The 18,737-nt window shown below is 41.6% G+C and overlaps 1 protein-coding gene across 3 annotated transcripts in view; it reads right to left on the reverse strand.

Moving 5' to 3' along the window:
• The window catches only part of Rffl (ring finger and FYVE like domain containing E3 ubiquitin protein ligase), a 73,111-nt gene that overhangs the window by 30,809 nt on the left and 23,565 nt on the right, over positions 1–18,737 (reverse strand). For 2 of the 3 annotated variants that reach the window (XM_048366281.1, XM_048366279.1), the window contains exon 1: positions 13,151–13,923. The exons of the other annotated variant lie outside the window; for it this stretch is intronic. The gene's annotated coding sequence lies outside the window, so the exon portion shown is untranslated. Of the gene's footprint in view, positions 1–13,150; positions 13,924–18,737 lie in introns of those variants that run through there. 3 annotated transcript variants of the gene reach the window in all.

Here is an 18,737-nt window from a genome sequence, read left to right on the forward strand (position 1 = left end):
CATTTATACAGAGCTTAATACAAAATGGATGCTGAGTAAAAGTTGGCTATAAAGTTGTTGTCGTTGTTGTTATTAATTATTTCAGTAGTACTGGTGTTTGAATTCAGGGCTTTGGACTTGCTTGGCTTACTTGCTAGTCTATCACTTGAGCCATGCCTCCAACTTGGCTTTTTGCTGGTTAATTTGGAGGTGGAGTCTAATGGACTTTTCTGCCTGGGCTGGCCTGGAACTTCAATTCTCCAGATCTTTTATGAGCCACCACAGCCCAGCTCTTTTCTTTTTGCGGGGATGCTAATACTAAGACTTGAATTGTTTATTTGTTTTGTTTTTGTTGCCAGTCCTGGGGCATAGACTCAGGGCCTAAGCACTGTCCCTGGCTTCCTTTTGCTCAAGGCTAGCACTCTACCACTTGAGTCACAGCGCCACTCCAGGCTTTTATCTGTATATGTGGTGCTTGGAAATTGAACCCAGAGCTTCGTGTATACGAGGCGAGCACTCTACCACTAGGCCATTTTCCCAGCCGACCTAAGACTTGAATTGTACTCTGCTCCATTTTCTTGTTTACAGCCAGCATTCTACCACTTGACATGCCTGCAGTCCAGCTTTCTCTTGCTGATAATTGGAAATAAGTGCTTCTCAGACTTTTCTGCCTAAGGTTGGCTTCAAACTGTGAACTTCAGATCTCAACCTCCTAAGTAGCTAGGAGGGATTATAATAGACACACACCACTGTGCCCAGCTTAAAGATTCTTTCAGAGACTAAACAGATCTGCTCTATTCGAATGCTTTCCACCCTATATCTGCTTTTTCCCCTTTCTTTAGACATGTCAATACATTTAATCAGGGTCAGTCCTCCCAATAACTGAATGATCCCAGGTCTTTGCCACCAACTCTAAGTTATATATTACTCCTCCTTTTTTCTGTTTTGAGGCTTGAGCTCTAGCCCCCATGAAGCCACTTAGCACTCCAGCACTCTCTCTTACATTAATCTCTTGAGGAACCTCTCAGGTGCACAGAAGTGGGGTTTCCTCCCTGCAGCCTAGGCTATTAAGTTTCTTTCCAATTCTACCCCCATTGCTAAAGAGATTCAATTTGCCATCCTTCTTCACTGCAGCCCATCTCCCTAAGTGCTTCAACTCTTCTTTCTAACCAGAGTGAGAAAAGAATAAACAGACCCACCTCTGCCCCTGCCCCCCATGCACCCAACCTGGCCACCCTAAACGCTCGCATTGCACTGCAGACAGACAGGACTCTGATAAATGTGATGGGTTCAGACAAAGCGCCTTCTTCCTCCCACAGACCTTTAGCCTGCTTTGACATATGATCTCAATCTGAACATTACACTGACTTTCTGCGATTTTTCTGCTCCTGCCAGGATGCAACACACTCAGTATCCATCCCAAGAAGCAGAAATGAAGGGATATTTCTCATTCACTCAGTGCCACCAAAAAGAGGAAGAAGAAGAAGAAGAAGAAGAAGAAGAAGAAGAAGAAGAAGAAGAAGAAGAAGAAGAAGAAGAAGAAGAAGACCACCCAAAAAACAACTTTGTGTTCCTATGGTGTTCTCCCCTTACAAAGAACACCTGAGCTTAATCTGGTCTTTGGGTTCCTTGCATATCTCTATCCATCTACAAAATATACAACATCTCACTCCCAACCCCCCTACCCCCACCCACAGAGTTAAGGAAAGAGGCCTGTGCTAATATCAGGAGAGAATGCTCTTTTCATTACTGTCACTTGCAAAGCCACTAGACCACCCCCAGGAGATGCACCCTTTTCCCTACTCACTTCCTCTTTTATGCATTTGCTCCTAGAACACAGTGGAAGGATACACAGTCTTTGCAATGTGGCTAGGATAGGAATACAATAAAAAAAATCATTATCAAGAACTTCATCTGCACATAAGGGTCATTTTTTTTAAACTACTATCATCTTCATAATAATATATAAGGTTTCAATTTAACATGTCCATTTATAAGTACAGTGTATCTTGATCAGAGTTATCCTCTTCATCATTCTTCCCTCATTCCATCTATCCTATCCCCATCCATCTCCTGAAGTTTCAATTAGTTCAATTTTCAATTTTATGTATATTGAGTATTATGGCTATATTTGTCCACCATTCCTCTTTCCATTCATTCCCCTCCCTCTTTTTAGCATACCCTCCCACACCCTTCCCCCAGCCAAGGCATATTATGGTTTGAAGCCAGAAGAATGAGCTGGCTTGAAAATAACCCAAGCACTTGTAATAATCCACAATCCCAAGGTGACTCCTTGCAGGTGGTCACCCCACAGCCAGCCGATTTGGTCCCCTAATGAAGGTAATAAAGCAAACTGCACAGCAATAAAGCAAAGAAGCAGGGGCTCAAAAAATAGGGGCTGCTAAGATCATTTACTAGCTGAGTGACCCCAAGCAAATTATTTGTTTAATCGCCTCTGTAGAGACTTGCCAAGGGATGAAACAATTGAGCAGCTAGCATTAGATCCAGCCTCTAGTATCCAAGGAAAATTTCAATTCAAAGACGACAAAAAAAAAAAAAGAAAAAGAAAAACATGCACAAAGGCTCCAGAGTAATTTGCAAACTAGCATGGTCACAAAACACTCAAAGGTGCACTAGAAATCCTGTAACATAAGCAAAGAAACCTGTTATTTAAAAGGCTTCTGAATTATAGCCTACCGTTTGTTATTTAAAAAAAAAAAAAAAAGCACAGATTGAATCCTACCCCTACCAAAAGTAACAGATCAAAGTCAGGTTAGTATTTTCATTATAAGCCATAGGGATGTAATTCAATATAGGGTAAGCTAGGGAAAGCCACCATGCCTGGTCCCCAGAAGAAAGACATGTATATGTTTATAGGCAAGGGCAATAAAGGACTAGTTAGTTTCTTTTCAAACCAGAAACAGATTTCTTCAAGCAAGTTCAAATATTAAAAGTCTTGGCCTCAAATTTGCTATAAAGCTCAATGTAACAGCTGGCAATACCGTTATGAACCATCACATGGGGCTTAACTTTTTTTTTTTTTTAATCAATCATGGGGCTTGAACTCAGGGCCTGGGCATGGGGCTGTCCCTGAGCTCTTTCAAGGTTAGTGCTCTGCCACTTTGAGCCACAGCTTGACATCCAGTTTTCTGGTGGTTATTGGAGATAAGTCTCACGGACTTTCCTGCCCAGAATGGCTTCAAACCACAATCTTCAGATCCCAGCCTCCTGGACAGCTAGGATTACAAGCGTGATCCACCAGCATCTGACCAAGTTTTGTCTCTTTAACCACACCAAGTTTCAAAACAGTCACACAAGTTACAGCGAAGACTAACACATCCTGTTTGTATCACCTTCTGTTTAGGGCTGATCTCTTTACAGTGCTGCTCCCTCTGAGCCAACAGTGCTAGAGGTCAACCTGTTTCAACAAACAGGTAACCTTTCTTATCTGCTGACAGCTGGCTCACTGGACAGTAGTGCATTAACAATAAGACCCATTTCCCTCTGAACAAGGTCAAAGATTTGCCTAACTAACACCACAAGCAATCTTGAGTCTCCTAAGACACTTTCTGGATGTCTCATGCTTCATCACAACATCTGGCCTGCAGTAAGCAGTAAGAACTTAACATAAACGGTACTGAAGTTTAAAACAATGAAATCTGAAACAAAACTTGGAATAGGAAAGCTGGGAAAAAGAACCACAAAAAAATGGAAATATTCTTACAGTTAATAACCTGGCCCTTTTTCAAATGTGGAAGAAAACAGATTTATGTCAGCTGGTCTCCCTCTACTAGCAGAGGTCCTTACTCCAGAAAGGAAGTGATTGGGACGGTTCCAAAGCTCCCATGTTGCACACTGCCTTGAATTCAGCTTCTACCAATCACCCAGACAGTCTACTGTTCAGAACTGCAGCAGTCCTCAGCAGCATTACAGGGTGGGTAAGAAGTCTCTGCATAGGGACTAACTTCTGCCACTCTCAAAGAGCTGGTGGTTTCCAGACCACAGTGAAAGCTAGGAGTAAATGCTGGGCAACAAGGCATTTAGCCTCTTTGTGTCTGCTTTCTCATCTGGATAATAGTAGGGTTGGACTAAGTAATCTAATGTTTCTTCCAGCTGTAGAAAAAAAAAAGTTCAGAGATTCAATATTAGCAGTCAGCGGAAGTTCCTGTGGCTTCCTGCATGATTTCTCTGGTTAAATAAAATGCCTCTGACATCCCACACATCTCATAGTGTGATTATTACATGCCTTGATCTAATACCCAAAGATTCTGTTTTTTCCCCTTTTCCCTTCAAACATGGGTCAGAAATTTTCCTGAAAGCAATACTCTGACCAACTTTAAGGACTGTTCTTCATACATGCTCTTTTTATTAAGATCTAATATAATCACCACTCAGTTCTCAGGCTAGTTAGAAGCACAGGAGGATGGAGGAAATCTAACCAGTGGCATGTGGCACACCCAACAGTGACTGTTAATGGGGAAAGAATGAGGCTAACTTCTGGATGAGCGACGGGAGTAGTGAAGCCAAGCTGGAGTTGATGCAAGACAAAGTAAGTCAGCCCAACAGAGAGGAAGAAAAAGGGAATAGGAGGGGGAGGAGAAAACAAATTAGTGAGAAACTTAAACCTGATATTGGCTTATTCATTCATCTGGCAGACACTGGATGCCTACTATATACATGGAACTGAATGAGTCCCTAGGGGAAATGACAAAGGTCAACCACACAGATCCACTTGATGATCCAGTAAGAGGCATAAAGGCACACAGGCAAGCCACTGAAATGCACAGCAGAAAGTGTACTGTGCCATAAAGGAGCCATAAAAGAGAACCCTCTCCTAGAAGACTCAGAGGAGGTGATTACTACTTCCAGTGATGAGTCAGACAAAAGAGGCTTCAAGGGAAGATATATATTCTAAGCAGAAAGCAGAACAGAAACAAAGGTCCCCAGTAGGAAGTCAAGGACATGTGAGCACGGCAAAGAACTGAATTTGATCTAAGAAAGAAGCAAGCATGAACGGAGGGATGGTATTAATAATTGCTAGTGATCCAGAGAGCCATGGCTAAACTAGTTCAATGGACTGAAGCCAGAGTGAGAGGTCAGAAATCAGTGGTAGACTCTTAATTTAAATCCTATGGACGAGGAAGAGGAAAAGGGGAAGTTGATGATATAGAAGCTAGAGGAAACTAAAAACCCTGACCTATAAAATTAAGGTAATAAAATCAGTACAAAATCAATGTGTAGGGGCTGGGGATATGGCCTAGTGCAAGAGTGCTTGCCTTGTATACATGAGGCCCTGGGTTCGATTCACCAGCACCACATATACAGAAAATGGCCAGAAGTGGCGCTGTGGCTCCTTGAGAGTGGCAGAGTGCTAGCCTTGAGCAAAAAGAAGCCAGGGACAGTGCTCAGACCTGAGTTCAAGGCCCAGGACTGGCCAAAAAAAAAAAAATCAATGTGTAAACTCTCCAAAGAGAATATCTTCCAAACCAAAAGCAAGAAGTGATGGGAGTGTGGCTCAAGTGGTAGAGTGCTAACCTCAAGGAAAAAGAAGCCAAGGACAGTGCACAGGCCCTGAGTCCAAGCCCCAGAACTGGCCAAAAAAAAAAAAAGGAAGAGGAGAAGTGACCACATTTGATGTAATCACATCAAATGAATGGTCAGCTAAGAAATATCTAGAAAAAATATATATAAGGGCCAATTTTCACTTCAGAACTGCCCAAGGCAGAGAAATTGTGTCACTAGTTGACACATCATTTTCTCTGTGGTACAACAGGGTTATTTCATGGAGCTTAAATGGGATCAGAATAGGATAGCAGCTGTGGTATATGCTCCTAGAGTCAAATCTCAGTTACTCCTTATCAATTTGAATAGTATCTTAGTTTCCTCACTTGTGAATTAAGGATTATTGTGCCTACATTGCTGGATGATTAAATGGTGGTCTAGACACATGGAATGTATAATATAGTATCAGTCATACAGTAGCAATCAATATTGTTAGCTTTTTTTAACTATATTCGCTCAAACCATCATATCTTATTACTTATTCTATGCTTACCAAGCAAGATTGATATTTATAAATTTGATTTTCCAGATCTCTTTGAATTGAAGAGCAATAGCCTAGCAAAACCTAGAATCCTGCTAAAAGGATTTTTTCATTCTAAAATAGTTAAATTGGTACTGGAGATATATCATGTACAAAGCTCTGAGTTCAATCCCCAATACTCCCCTACCTAATTAGTTATTTCATGATAAATTGGTGTGCTGTTCTGAGCTCAACTTCGTAAGCCCAAATAAAATCCTGTTCCAAAAGACTGATCATTTCCAGGTACTCAACAAAATATCATTTTGTGACCCAATACCAAACTTGGAACATTGTAACCAGAATTCTAAGGGACCTTCCCTAGAAACTAGACTGCTACCCCCTCAGAACAGCCCTATTTAATGCCCTCCTCCCCAATCTACAAACCAAGGTGTATATTTTCCTATACTTCCCCACCTTCCTCCATTCCCAAATCCCCAGCTGTGAAGTGTGGTGAAGCACTTTATCCATTTCTGTCTAGAGGTCAAAATTTTCACTTTTTCCGCTTCTACATTTCCCCTCATATCCCAATATACCTTGCATCACACAGGACCACGGCATTTTATCATAAGAATGAAATTCAAACACAACTTAAAATACAATCCACTGAAACTCAACATTTTTGCACTGAAGCTCTTTCCAGATTTATTGAACTCTTTCTTCTTCTCCTCTCCTTCTTTACTTCTCTATTCCTGGGTATTATAGAAAACTCAGAAGACTTTTTTGTGCCAGTACTAGGGCTAGAACTGAGGGCTTAGGCACTTTCTCTGAGCTCCTTTTGCTCAAGGCTGGTGTGCTCTACCACACAAGCCACAGCTCCACTCCCAGAATTTTGGTGGTTAGTAGTTAAATTTAAGATAGGAGTTTCAGATTTTCCTGCCTGAGCTGGCTTCAAACTTCAATCCCCAGATCTCAGCCTTTTGAGTAGCTACGATTACAGGTCAGCCACTGGTGTCTGGCTGCATCCTGTATTTGAGTCAAGCCCAGGCTGGTTCCTATATTGCTCACAAAGTTCCCAAGTGATATGGGTTCTGCCTGGTTCCACACTTACCTCAAGATGTTTTCCTCCTCATTCACCTCAACTCTAGCTTTCCATCACTGCCTTTCAATTCCTTGAAAACAGTAATTTATTGCCCTCAAACTGCATGCTGTGGTTCCTTTTCTGGCTGGAACATTCTCCCAGCTCTATAGCTGTCTAACACATAGTGGGGTCTCACTATATTTGCTGAAAGAATGGATCCCACAGTATATGGTCAGGTAACTGAAATCTCAGTATCTGGCAACCATCTCACCCTTCAGTTTCAGTGCTTTATCTCTAAATGCCTGCTCTGTATCTCAAACCTCAAATTTAGCACAGTAAGTAAATTTAAAACTTAACCCTTCAACTTTTTCCAAACCAGTTCCTCCAATCCTGAAATTAAATGAGCAATATGAGATACACTTTCCACTTCAGAACAACAGATTTCTCATTCATTTGCTCTACCTATCCAAAATTCCAATCACTTGCTGAAACTAAATCCAAATATTACTTCATTCATGCATGCAATCAATCAACCACTTATTCATTCAGTAAACACTAAGTACCTTTTATGAAGCAGGCCTTCATAAGAGAAGTGAAGGAGACATATTCTTACCTACTACACAAGTCAAATAATCACACATTTAATTGTACACTAAAATATACTATGAAGGAAAAGTGCTAGAAACTATGAGGAGAAAAAAAAATAAGAGCGGCATCAGAAATGTTGTTCTAAGGATATGCTAACTGAATGAGATGCAGGAACTGCATGGCATGCCATGCAGGGGGGTGAGCCAAGGAAGAGGTTTGCTGGCCTGTATTAAGGCACCTATATGGAGCTGTCCACACCCTGTACTCATTTCACTAACAGAAGGACACAGGGTGAAGGGGCTGGGAATATGGCCTAGTGGCAAGGGTGCTTGCCTCGTATACATGAAGCCCTGGGTTCGATATCCCAGCACCACATATGTAGAAAATGGCCAGAAGTGGTGCTGTGGCTCAAGTGGCAGAGTGCTAAGCTTAAGCAAAAAGAAGCCAGGGACAGTGCTCAAGCCCTGAGTCCAAGGCCCAGGACTGGCAAAAAAAAAAGAACACCGGGTGTCTCTTTTGAACCAACACTCCCAGGAGACACTGAGTCACATGTCTAGTACCTAGGAGCCTATGCTTGTAAAAAAAATAAAACCTCTCAGATGACTGGTACATAGCTAGATCTGTAATCATATGCCCACCTACCTATTCAATAAACATGCATTGATTTGTCTCCCATGAAAAATAACTACAATCTATTAGTAAATTACTTCCAAAGTTGGCGGCAATTCTGAATACCAACCACACTGCATATCCTTTTCGCAGAATGGAGACTCTACCCTTCAAGGTGAAGCCCATTTCCCAACCTGTTGAGTCTGAGCTGTTCAGAACTTAATCTGACCAAAAGGATGAGGCAAAGTGATGACAAGGTCCCAAAGCCCAGGTCTGAAGACATCCAACCCTGTAACATCTATTATAACCTGAGATGGTTTACTAAACAATGAAAGGCCAAGAAAGAAACAAGATTTCATAGAGGAGAACCAAGATCTCCCAGCAAATAGCACCAAGGCCCCAGACATGTGAGAGAAGCTGTCTTGAATTCTCCAGCTCATATATCATCAGATGGAGCAAAGCAGTCCATAGTGTCATGAGCATGATCATCATCCTTATGATACCAAAAGCTTTTGGATAGTTTATTACACAGTAATAAATAAATGGAATCAAGGAAATTAAAAATTCTCCTTAACAATCATTAAAATTTTCCTAACTTTGATGATCAAAAACTCTTCCATCAACATTGTTCCTTCAATTTAAGCACATTTCCTCTAAGATCTTTGAAGTTCATGAAAAACAATAAAATTACCCCTGGCAACTTTCTTATTCTTAAAGATAATAATCACACTATCCTTTCAGCTTTTCTTTCTCTAGGCCAAAATCTTTCATTTTTCCCTTTTAAACTTATACTGACAAGACCTATTTTTCAATCTTTTAATCATCTTTGAGTATCCTCTTCAGTATGAGGGCACCCAAATTAAATATCATTTATGTCTAATAGAGATTATTTCATAGCCCTGATAGTTCATCTTTTCATAATTTCACACAGTTCCAAATATATCCCCCAAAGTTATGAAGTGCTCCAAAGATTAATTATGTACTACAATAACATGAGAACTTTTCTCATCTTTCTTATCACGCAGCTTACTCACTTTGTGCTGACTCTCTTCATTCATCAACCTGGTTTGACACTCCAGCATAAAGGCTGATTTTAACAAATGCCCAGATAATTGAAGCACAATAGGAAAGCCTGATAAAAACTGGGGAGTAGCTCAGTGGAAGAGCACTTGCCTAGTATGCTCAAGGCCTGGGATTCAATTTCAGAGTCAGAGTGAGTGAGTAAGTAAGTGACTGACTGACTGACTGACTGACTGACTGAGACAGAGACAGAGAATGAGAATATGCACTATGCACACAGGATAAGAGGTTGGAGTGAGGGCAGCATTAATTGCAATTTGGGTCCTTATCCACAACTAGGGCCTTTACATAGGTCAGTCAGCCTGAGTTCTGAGAACCTCCTTCTAAAGTGTCCTTGTTAAAGACAGTCTTCAGCACTTGCTTTTTGGGAAAAGGCACCAATTACATATGCCCAAAATATACCATTTGGGATATATTTAAATACAAAGAGACCAACCAGTTACTTAATGTTTTCTGAGTCTTGTCAAAATAAATACTTCTATATTAGAACTAGCTTTATGACCACTGGTAAAACAGGAATAATAAAAGCCTATTCAACACAGGGTCATTGTAGGTATCAAATCAAATGATATACAGAAATAATTTTGTAAAGCAGTACAAAAATGGTGGACAAGACTTCAGCAAGCCCTTTAAGTCCTCAAAGTAATCTAGAGCAGTTACCTGATAAGCAGGCACAGGCTCAAGTTCACCAAGGAGGAATCAAAACCATCCATCTAACAAGAACATATGGATTTTCTAATATTTCAAAGACTGATAAGGACATTAAGAATACTGGTTTGACCCTGAAAACTCACATCTCTGATGTGCCAGTTTCCAGACAAAAGATGTGATTCAGTCAAGGAACTGGACAGTCTAGTGGAAGAGAAAGACACAGAGCTGTTGAAGTCTAAATAGGAAGAACAACTTTACCTGAAGAGGTTCAAAAAGATTTCACATGTACAGAGTCCTGGGGGTGGGTACAGAAGAGAGGATCATGGGAAAAGACACAGTCCTGGAGCCAGGCACCAGTGGCTCTGTGGCTACTCAGAAGGCCGAGATCTGAGAATTACAGTTCAAAGCCAGCCCGGGCAAAGAAATCCAAAAAACATTTGCCTCTGACTAACCACCAAAAAGCTGGAAGTGGAACTATGGCTCAAGTGGTAGAGCACCAATCTTATGCAAAAAGCCAAGGGACAATGCCTAAGCCCTGAGTTCAAGTCCAGTACCAGCATACACAAAAAAAGCACCCTAGTTGGGTGCTGGTGGCTCGCGCCCGCAATCCTAGTGAAGAAGATGAGATCTGAGAATCACAATTCAAAGCCAGCTTGGGCAGGAAAGTCTGTGAAACTCTTATCTCCAATTAACTACCAGAAAACCAAAAGTGGCATTGTGGCATTTGATAGCCTTGAACAAAAGAGCTCAGGGATAGCACCCAGGCCCCAAGTTCAAGCCCCAGGACTGACAAAAAAGCCCTAAAGGGACATGAAATAACAAAGAATAGGGTAAATAAGAAAGTAAGAGTGGACAGCAGAGAAATAAATGAAGGAGTAAGACAAGATGGATTATAGTAGTTACCATGTCAAGGTCAAATCTGAAGGAGTTTACAAATCTAGCTAAGTATCAAACAGAGAACCAATGCTATCCTAAAAGTCCAAGAATGAAAGGATTAGATATGGCCTTTAGGAAGATAACTTGAGCAACAATATACAGAAGACAGGAGCAGAGAAGGACTTAAGGTGAAGTGGCAAAGTACCTTTGATAAGGGTTTGAACCAGGAGTTTACATCAAATTTCTGGAAGCAAAGTAAATAAAATGTTAAGATTTTGGGAATGGTCATCTCTGTAATCTTTGAGGAGTGTAAACTCTGCCTAAAAATACTCACAAACAAAATTCTAAGCCATTGGAATATTTAAAGAAAATGTCTAGTTTTTTTTTTTATCTCAGATAAATTAAGGCCACAATGTGGAGAAATAAAGAAAAGCCTCACATCCAGCAGTACTCTACTATAATGAAAAGCAACCATGGGTTTAGCATATTTTACAAGATGTGAACATAAGAAAAATCAACAGGAAAGTTTGGTGGATATAATTAGGAGTTCAAACATACAATAACACACACAGGTAGAGAAGACAGTAGGTAAAATAATGAGTTGTTAAGTACAAGGTGAATTTAAGATGTCTTTTGAACAGCCTGGTAGGTGTGTCAAGTTGGGCAGTCAGGATTTGTCTGGTTGGAAACCAAGATCTGAAGTTTGGAAGAGCCTGCTGGGCCAGTAAAACATATAGTGAGGAGAGCTGAATGTATGGACTCATTGAGACCATTAGAGGCACTGGGGAGGGCATAGTCTTGGAATAGAACATCTCCACATTTATGGAACAATCAAAAGAGAAGGTGAAAAGTAATAATAATAGAAGGACACTCTGGAAACTCAGGAGAGGAGCAATGAAAAGTACTGCTAGGGGATAAATGGCTCAACTGTGTGAAATGCTAGGAAGAGATTAAGACAGGCTGAAAGTGGGACACTGGGTTGGATAAGTAGTTTACTGGGGATCTTCAGCAAAGAGTAAAGAGGCTGCTGGGGCAGGACCCAAGATGACAACAGGTGTATGAAAGGATCTGAGTTGGGGAAGTTCACTATAGACTGTGCTGAAAACCTACTATGTACCAATAAACCTGGATTCTCAGTACCCCTACCCTATGGTTAGAGACTCATCCAATCTTTGTATGAAGCAGCTTTGTGGTAGATTGGAGTTCTGGGCTGAAATCAATTGTTGTAGGGGTATCAGAGAAGGTTCACATATACAGTAAGTGAGAGAACACATCCCACCAGAGGTACCTGTAAGGAAACACACTCTGACCTTAGGGGGAGGGGAAGCTCACCTGCCTAGAGATATAAACATAACTTTTAGGCTGAGAATATGGCTTAGTGGTAGAGTGCTTGCCTAGCATCCATGAAGCCCTGGGTTCAATTCCTCAGCACCACAAAAACTGAAAAAGCCAGAAGTGGCGCTGTGGCTCAAGAGGCTCTGAGTCCCAAGCCCCCAGAACTGGCCAAAATAATAATAATAATAATAATAATAATAATAATAATAATAATTAATAAATAAATAAATAAATGTAACTTTTTTATCAGTCCTGGGGCCTCACCTCTGGGCCTGAACACTGTCCCTGGCTTTGTTTTGCTCAAGGCTAGCACTCTACCACTTGAGCCACAGCGCCACTTCTGGCTTTTTCTATATATATGGTGCTGAGGAATCAAACCCAGGGCTTCATGTATACAAGGCAAGCACTCTACCAGTAGGCCATATTCCCAGCCCTAAATGTAACTTTTAAATAGTTTAAAAGTTTAAAAGTGAAAAGCACAATAGAGATGGGCAGGAGGCTTGGCAGAATCAAGAGTGAGGGGAGCTTCTTTACAATCCCTGAGAAAGGAAGAGAGCAGAGGCTCACAGTAAGTCAGTGTTCCCTACAATTCAGTATTCAGTTACTAGGAAGGTAAGCAAATGGGGTCACCTATCTTCCTTTTGTGGTTTAATTTAACCAAACTGTTTCTCACAAGACACAGAAAAGAACAACAACAAAAAAAAAAAGGATAAAGCTGTGTAATTAACATATTTGGCTTCTTTAAGTTTTATATAATCAGTAGTTTAATTAGGTCTAAGCCACAGCCAGATCCCAAAAGAAATATGGTCTGACTTCAAGAACTAAAGTGATAAGCCTTGGCTCACTCACTTCTAAAGGCTAAGGATTTTCCCAGTGTCTATCCAGGGCTAAGTCTAGCTGATAGAAATAAAGAAAACAGTCTGGCATGTTACCTGATTTTGCCTGTTTCAAAACACTGCCACGGAGGAAAGCCAGCTGCCTCTAGTTGCCCCGGCTGAGGTGGCTGGAGCCATCTTCTGATAAAGTCTCTGAACCAACAGCGGTGGCGCTCAGGCCGAGTGAATGGTGCCGCCTGGGGATATATCTCTCTGGTAAGCAAGATTGCAACAGAGCCTGCAGGACCGTGCTGACTCACGCTGGCAAGACTGTTTCCCAAACAACTCAGCCTTAGCCAACCACAATCAACTGCAACCTAAGGAGGATGGGGCACCCCACAGATTGTTTTCAATCATGGGCTGATGAATGGGGACAGGTAAACTGCATTCCCCTACTTCAGGAACTTTGCCACCCTAGAGCCCTTGCCCAGAAAGCTCCCAATCGCCAGTTTCTGAAATTTCATCTGAGCACACAGTCTGGGGCTCTGGACAGCACATTGCTGCAGGTAGCAGGCTCGCTGCTCTGAGGATTTTCCCAGGAGGGCCATATGGAAGTCAGTTTGCATTTACAAATGGGAACACCTAGGACAGTGGGCTTGATCCAGTAACTGGCCCAAGCACTGCTAGCTGGTGGAATCAGGATAAATTTTTGTCAGCTCTAATCAAGCTCACTGATCTTTTTTCCTCACTCTGCTTCCTCTGACATATCTAGTTCCTTAGACAATTGACTGTTCTGAGACCGAAGTACTGCAGGTTACTTTTAAAAATTAAACCGAAGTCGAGCACACTGGGTGGCTCATGCCAGCAATCCTAGCTACTCACGAAGCTGAGATCTGAGGATCATGGTTCAAAGTCAGCTTGGAAAGGAAAGTCCATGAGATTCTTATCTCCAATAAACCACTCAGAAAAAGCTGGAAGTGGCACTGTGGGTCAAGTGGTAAAGCACTAGCCTTGAGCACAAAGAAGCTCAGGGACAGCACCCAGATGCTAAGTTCAAGCCTTGGGACCAGCAAAAAAAAAATTAGCTCATCAAAAATCACTTGTTATTATTGAATGTGCCCTGATAGACTAGAATTGGCATGGGTGTTCTATAAAGAAAACAAAAGCAGTTCTGAAGTTCAGTTCAGATCCTTCTGTTCCTTGTTCAAAACACGGGATGGTTTCCTCCCATCTATCAGCTGTTTCTCTCCCTCATTCCCTCCCTCCTTCCTCTCCACTGTTCCCTACCCTTCCTCATTCTCCCATTACAGTATATTAGTTGTACAAAAGGGTTTCATCATCTATTTCCTAGTGGGGGATTCAAGGAAGACACACTAGCCTCCTCCATCTTTCAAGATAGATGGCATATGGCATGAACTTAGGATGTAGGTGTTAACCTACCTTTAACTAAAATGTACATGCAGACAAAATACGGGCGGATTTTAAAACTATGTTACTTTAATTCTATTCCTTTCCTGACATACAACTCTCCTTGACATTATTCCAGTAGCAGAGAACAGACATTATGGGCTTTTAGAAGATATAAAATGTACCCTATTTTATTTTCCCCTTCAGTGTTCCCAATGCAGAAAAATGGCTGTGTTTAAAGAAAGTTTCCCTGCAGTGTGTGTTAATTAGTCCTTTTCAAATGATAACAGCATCTTTATAGCAGCTGACAACCATTATCACATGGACCACACTTTAAAAAATTGTTTCTGGAGGTGGTGATAATTCACAAACATTCTAATATGAAACAACTCTAAGGTCCAAGTACAGAACCTGGAGGAAGGGAGAGAATGACAAGGTATTGTTAGAAAAACTTCCAGCTTGTTCTGCACTAGTAAACTTTCAATAAGGGAGAGAAACTCTAAACAGTGCAAGGCAAGAAGAAAATGTGAATTACATGAGAAGCAATTCCAGGACCAAAAGCATCTGACCTCTGCTTGACACAGAGGAGGAGAGATACTGGAGCTTGTCCCTCTGGGACTCTGATAGTTTTAGGCAGTTTCTCCAAAACTCTATGACCATATTCCATCCTTCCATCTTCAATGGAAGACTGATTATTTAGAGCTTATGAAATGTTAAATTTGAACTGATGGCTTCGGACACTCGAGGGCTTGTGAGAATATATGAAAATTATAAAGCTATGAGGTTCTATGATTAAGTTCCTTCAATACATTATTTTAAAATAAGTAACCAAACACCCAAAGCTATGGGGGAGGGGAGGAAGGGAGGTGTTCTTGAGCAAAATAGAAAAAATTTAAACTGGGAGCTACTGGCTCACACCTGTAATCCTAGCTACTAAAGAGACTGAGATCTGATGATTGTGGTTTAAAGCCAGCCTGGACAAGAAAGATCTCCAACTAACCACCAGAAAACCAGAAGTAGAGCTGTGGCACAAAGTGGTAGAGAGCCTTGAGCAAAACAGCTCAAGGACAGCACCCAGGCCTTGAGTTCAAGCCCTACATACAACCAACAAATAAACAAATAGATAAAAATAAAAAAATAGATAAAATTTACATACACCCACTGTTCTACTTAAACTAAAATATGTGATACCATTTAAAAGCTACATATGGGAGCTGGGAATATGGCCTAGTGGCAAGAGTGCTTTCCTCCTATACACGAAGCCCTGGGTTTGATTCCCCAGCACCACATATACAGAAAACGGCCAGAAGTGGTGCTGTGGCTCAAGTAAAAGAAGCCAGGGACAGTGCTCAGGCCTTGAGTCCAAGCCCCAGGACTGGCAAAAAATAAATAAATAAAAGCTACATGTTTTTTTGTTTTTTTCCCTGTTAATATATCTTAGAAATAAGCAAGTGTCAAAAGAAAAATTAAAATACTTATTTTTCAGGCTTCTGTAGACCTCCAAATCCATAGAAAATTAAGAAAGATACAAAAGACCCTGGAAGACAAACAAGCAGGGAGGGACTGGCTATGGGAGCCAAGGTCAAGGAGCCATTGCAACCTGCTCTGTATTTGGTTTGTCTTGGTACTGAGTTTTAAACTCAATGCTTCAAGCTTACTAGGCAGGGTACTCCAGTTTGAATCCACATCCTAGCCTGATTTTGTTTTAACAACCATCTTATATTCAATTACTTGAAAGCTGAAAATTCAGTTACATTTTGGCATTTTTTTAGTGTGTATGAACACTCTGATTTTTCATCTTTATACTGCGTCTTCCGCTTGATACCTCCCATTCATCCACTTTTCCATCACCAGCATCCTAGATGATACTGACTGATCAGTTCTTTTTGTTTTTTTTAATGGAGCATGGGGCTTGAACTCAGGGTAGTACTCTATCACTTTGAGCCACAGAGCAATTTACAATTCTCTGGTGGTTAATTTGAAATAAGAGCTGGGACCAGTGCTTTTTGCCTGCAATCCTAGCTACTCAGGAGGCTGAGACCTGAAGATCATGGTTGAAAGCCAGCCTCGGTAGGAAAGTTGGTGAGACTCTTATCTCCAATTAACCACCAGAAAACCAGAAGTGGAGCTGTGGCTCAAAATGGTAGAGTACTAGCCTTGAGTGGAAAAGCACAGGGACAGCACCCAGGCCTCATATCAAGCCCTATAACTGACAAAAAAAAAAGCCTCACAGACTTTCCTGCCCAGGCTGGCTTTGAACCATGATCCTCAGATCTCAGCCAGGTGTGAGATTACAGTTGTGAGCCACCAGAGCCCATCTTGATCAGTTCTTTTTAATAAAATTAATCTTTTTTTTAGATCTGAAACCAAAACTCAAACTTGAAACCTGATTCTTTCACTCACTGGCTAGCACTTTGCCAACTAACTGAGCCATCTCCAACCCCAACAAATTAATCTTAGTTACATCCCTATCTTTTTTCTTATTAAAAAAAAGTGTATTGGGCTGGGGATATGGCCTAGTGGCAAGAGTGCCTGCCTCATATACATGAGGCCCTGGGTTCGATTCCCCAGCACCACATATACAGAAAAATGGCCAGAAGTGGCGCTGTGGCTCAAGTGGCAGAGTGCTAGCCTTGAGCAAAAAGAAGCCAGGGACAGTGCTCAGGCCCTGAGTCCAAGCCCCAGGACTGGCCAAAAAAAAAAAAAAAAAAAAAAAGTGTATTGATAAACTCAAACTTCCAGGACCAGTAGCAGTCTCATTATGTTGATGATTAAGGACAGGAAATTGCCAAATTCTAATACCTGGTGTTAAAACAAAATTGCCTACTTAATGTAAGGTCCTCCCCCAACCTGTTTAATTAAGTCTCCACCCAGTACCTTTGTTACCTAGGTATCTGGCATACTTGGGGGCAGCCACCTCCCCACACCTGGCCATATCTCCCAGTTCCTGCCCTAGATAAGGCTTGGCCTGGTGGTGGGTCAGCCTCTCTCTCTGGCCATGCATCATCTCAGCCACAGGCCAGCAGTTTGGGAATAAACTTTTCTCTCCTGCCTGAATACTTCATGGTATTCTCCCTCATTGGCTACCTACTTTAATAAGCCTTATATATGATGCCATGACCTGAGATGATGCATGACCAGAGAGATGGGCTGACCCACCTCCCAGCCATGCCTTATCTAGGATAGGGGCAGGGAGGTGTGGCCATGAGAGGGGAGTTGGCTGTCTCCAAGTATGCTAGTTACCTAGGTAACACAGGTACTGAGCGGAGACTTAAACAGATGGGGGGGCATCTACATGGAGCCCTCCCCAGGGTGGACCTTACACTCAAGAACTGTAATATAGTTGCCAACCAAACATATATCATCTCATAAATCACAGGAATTAAGCATAAGAGGCGATGTACACTTTGGGATACTCAGGAATCAACTCTAGGGCTACTTAATCCACAAAGTGCTTACTGAAAAGATCTTCTTTTCAGCTCCTCAACTGCTCTGAATTAACAGAATCTAACAGAATCGGAATTTTAAATAAGCACCCCTCCCCCTCTTTCTAAGTGATTCCATACAGCCAGTCCTGGGATTGTGCTTTGAAAGGCAGGTCACAGTTCTACTCCCTAAACACTGCTCAGGATAAAAATTAAGTCTTTTTTTCAAAGAGCCTGGGGGTTAATCACACTGAGCAGGTGCCTCACACGTTCACCCTCACCCACAAGAACAGTAAAGTTCTGAACTGCAAATTCATTTTGTTGGGCCATTATTTTCTTTTTCAAGCCTCTAAAGACAATTATCCTAACTACTTTTAAGGATTTTAGCTGTCACCCATAGGCCTTACACTGAGACATTTTCACACCTGGGATGCAGTACAAGAGAGTTAATGGAATTTTTATGACTGTGAAAATTAAAGTTCACTTGACAACAAAATAGTCAAATGAAACCGAGAAGAAAACAGCCTCCAAAGGGACAGGTTGAAAGTTGAGGCGTTTGACTTCCCTATGAGACAATTTTGTCCAGAAATCCAAGCCAGGAGACGCTGTAGAGCTCATATGTCTTGAGAGTGCCCAAATGTCAACTTATCGCCACCACATCGGCCATTGCAGCTCACTGTAACGTCTGCAGGCACAAACCTGCTATATGCCATGGCCTCTCCTGGGAGACAAAGGATGTCTCCATGGCAGAGATCACTCCATCCTGGGGCCAGGAGGACCAGAAGTCCTTTTAATCTTTAAAGAGCTACTCCCATGCCCAGATACAGGAGCTGGCATGCTGAGACTCAATCCAACTCCACAACACTCCACTA

Source organism: Perognathus longimembris, chromosome 17 (assembly GCF_023159225.1).
Source record: "Perognathus longimembris pacificus isolate PPM17 chromosome 17, ASM2315922v1, whole genome shotgun sequence".
Lineage (NCBI taxonomy): Eukaryota > Metazoa > Chordata > Mammalia > Rodentia > Heteromyidae > Perognathus > Perognathus longimembris.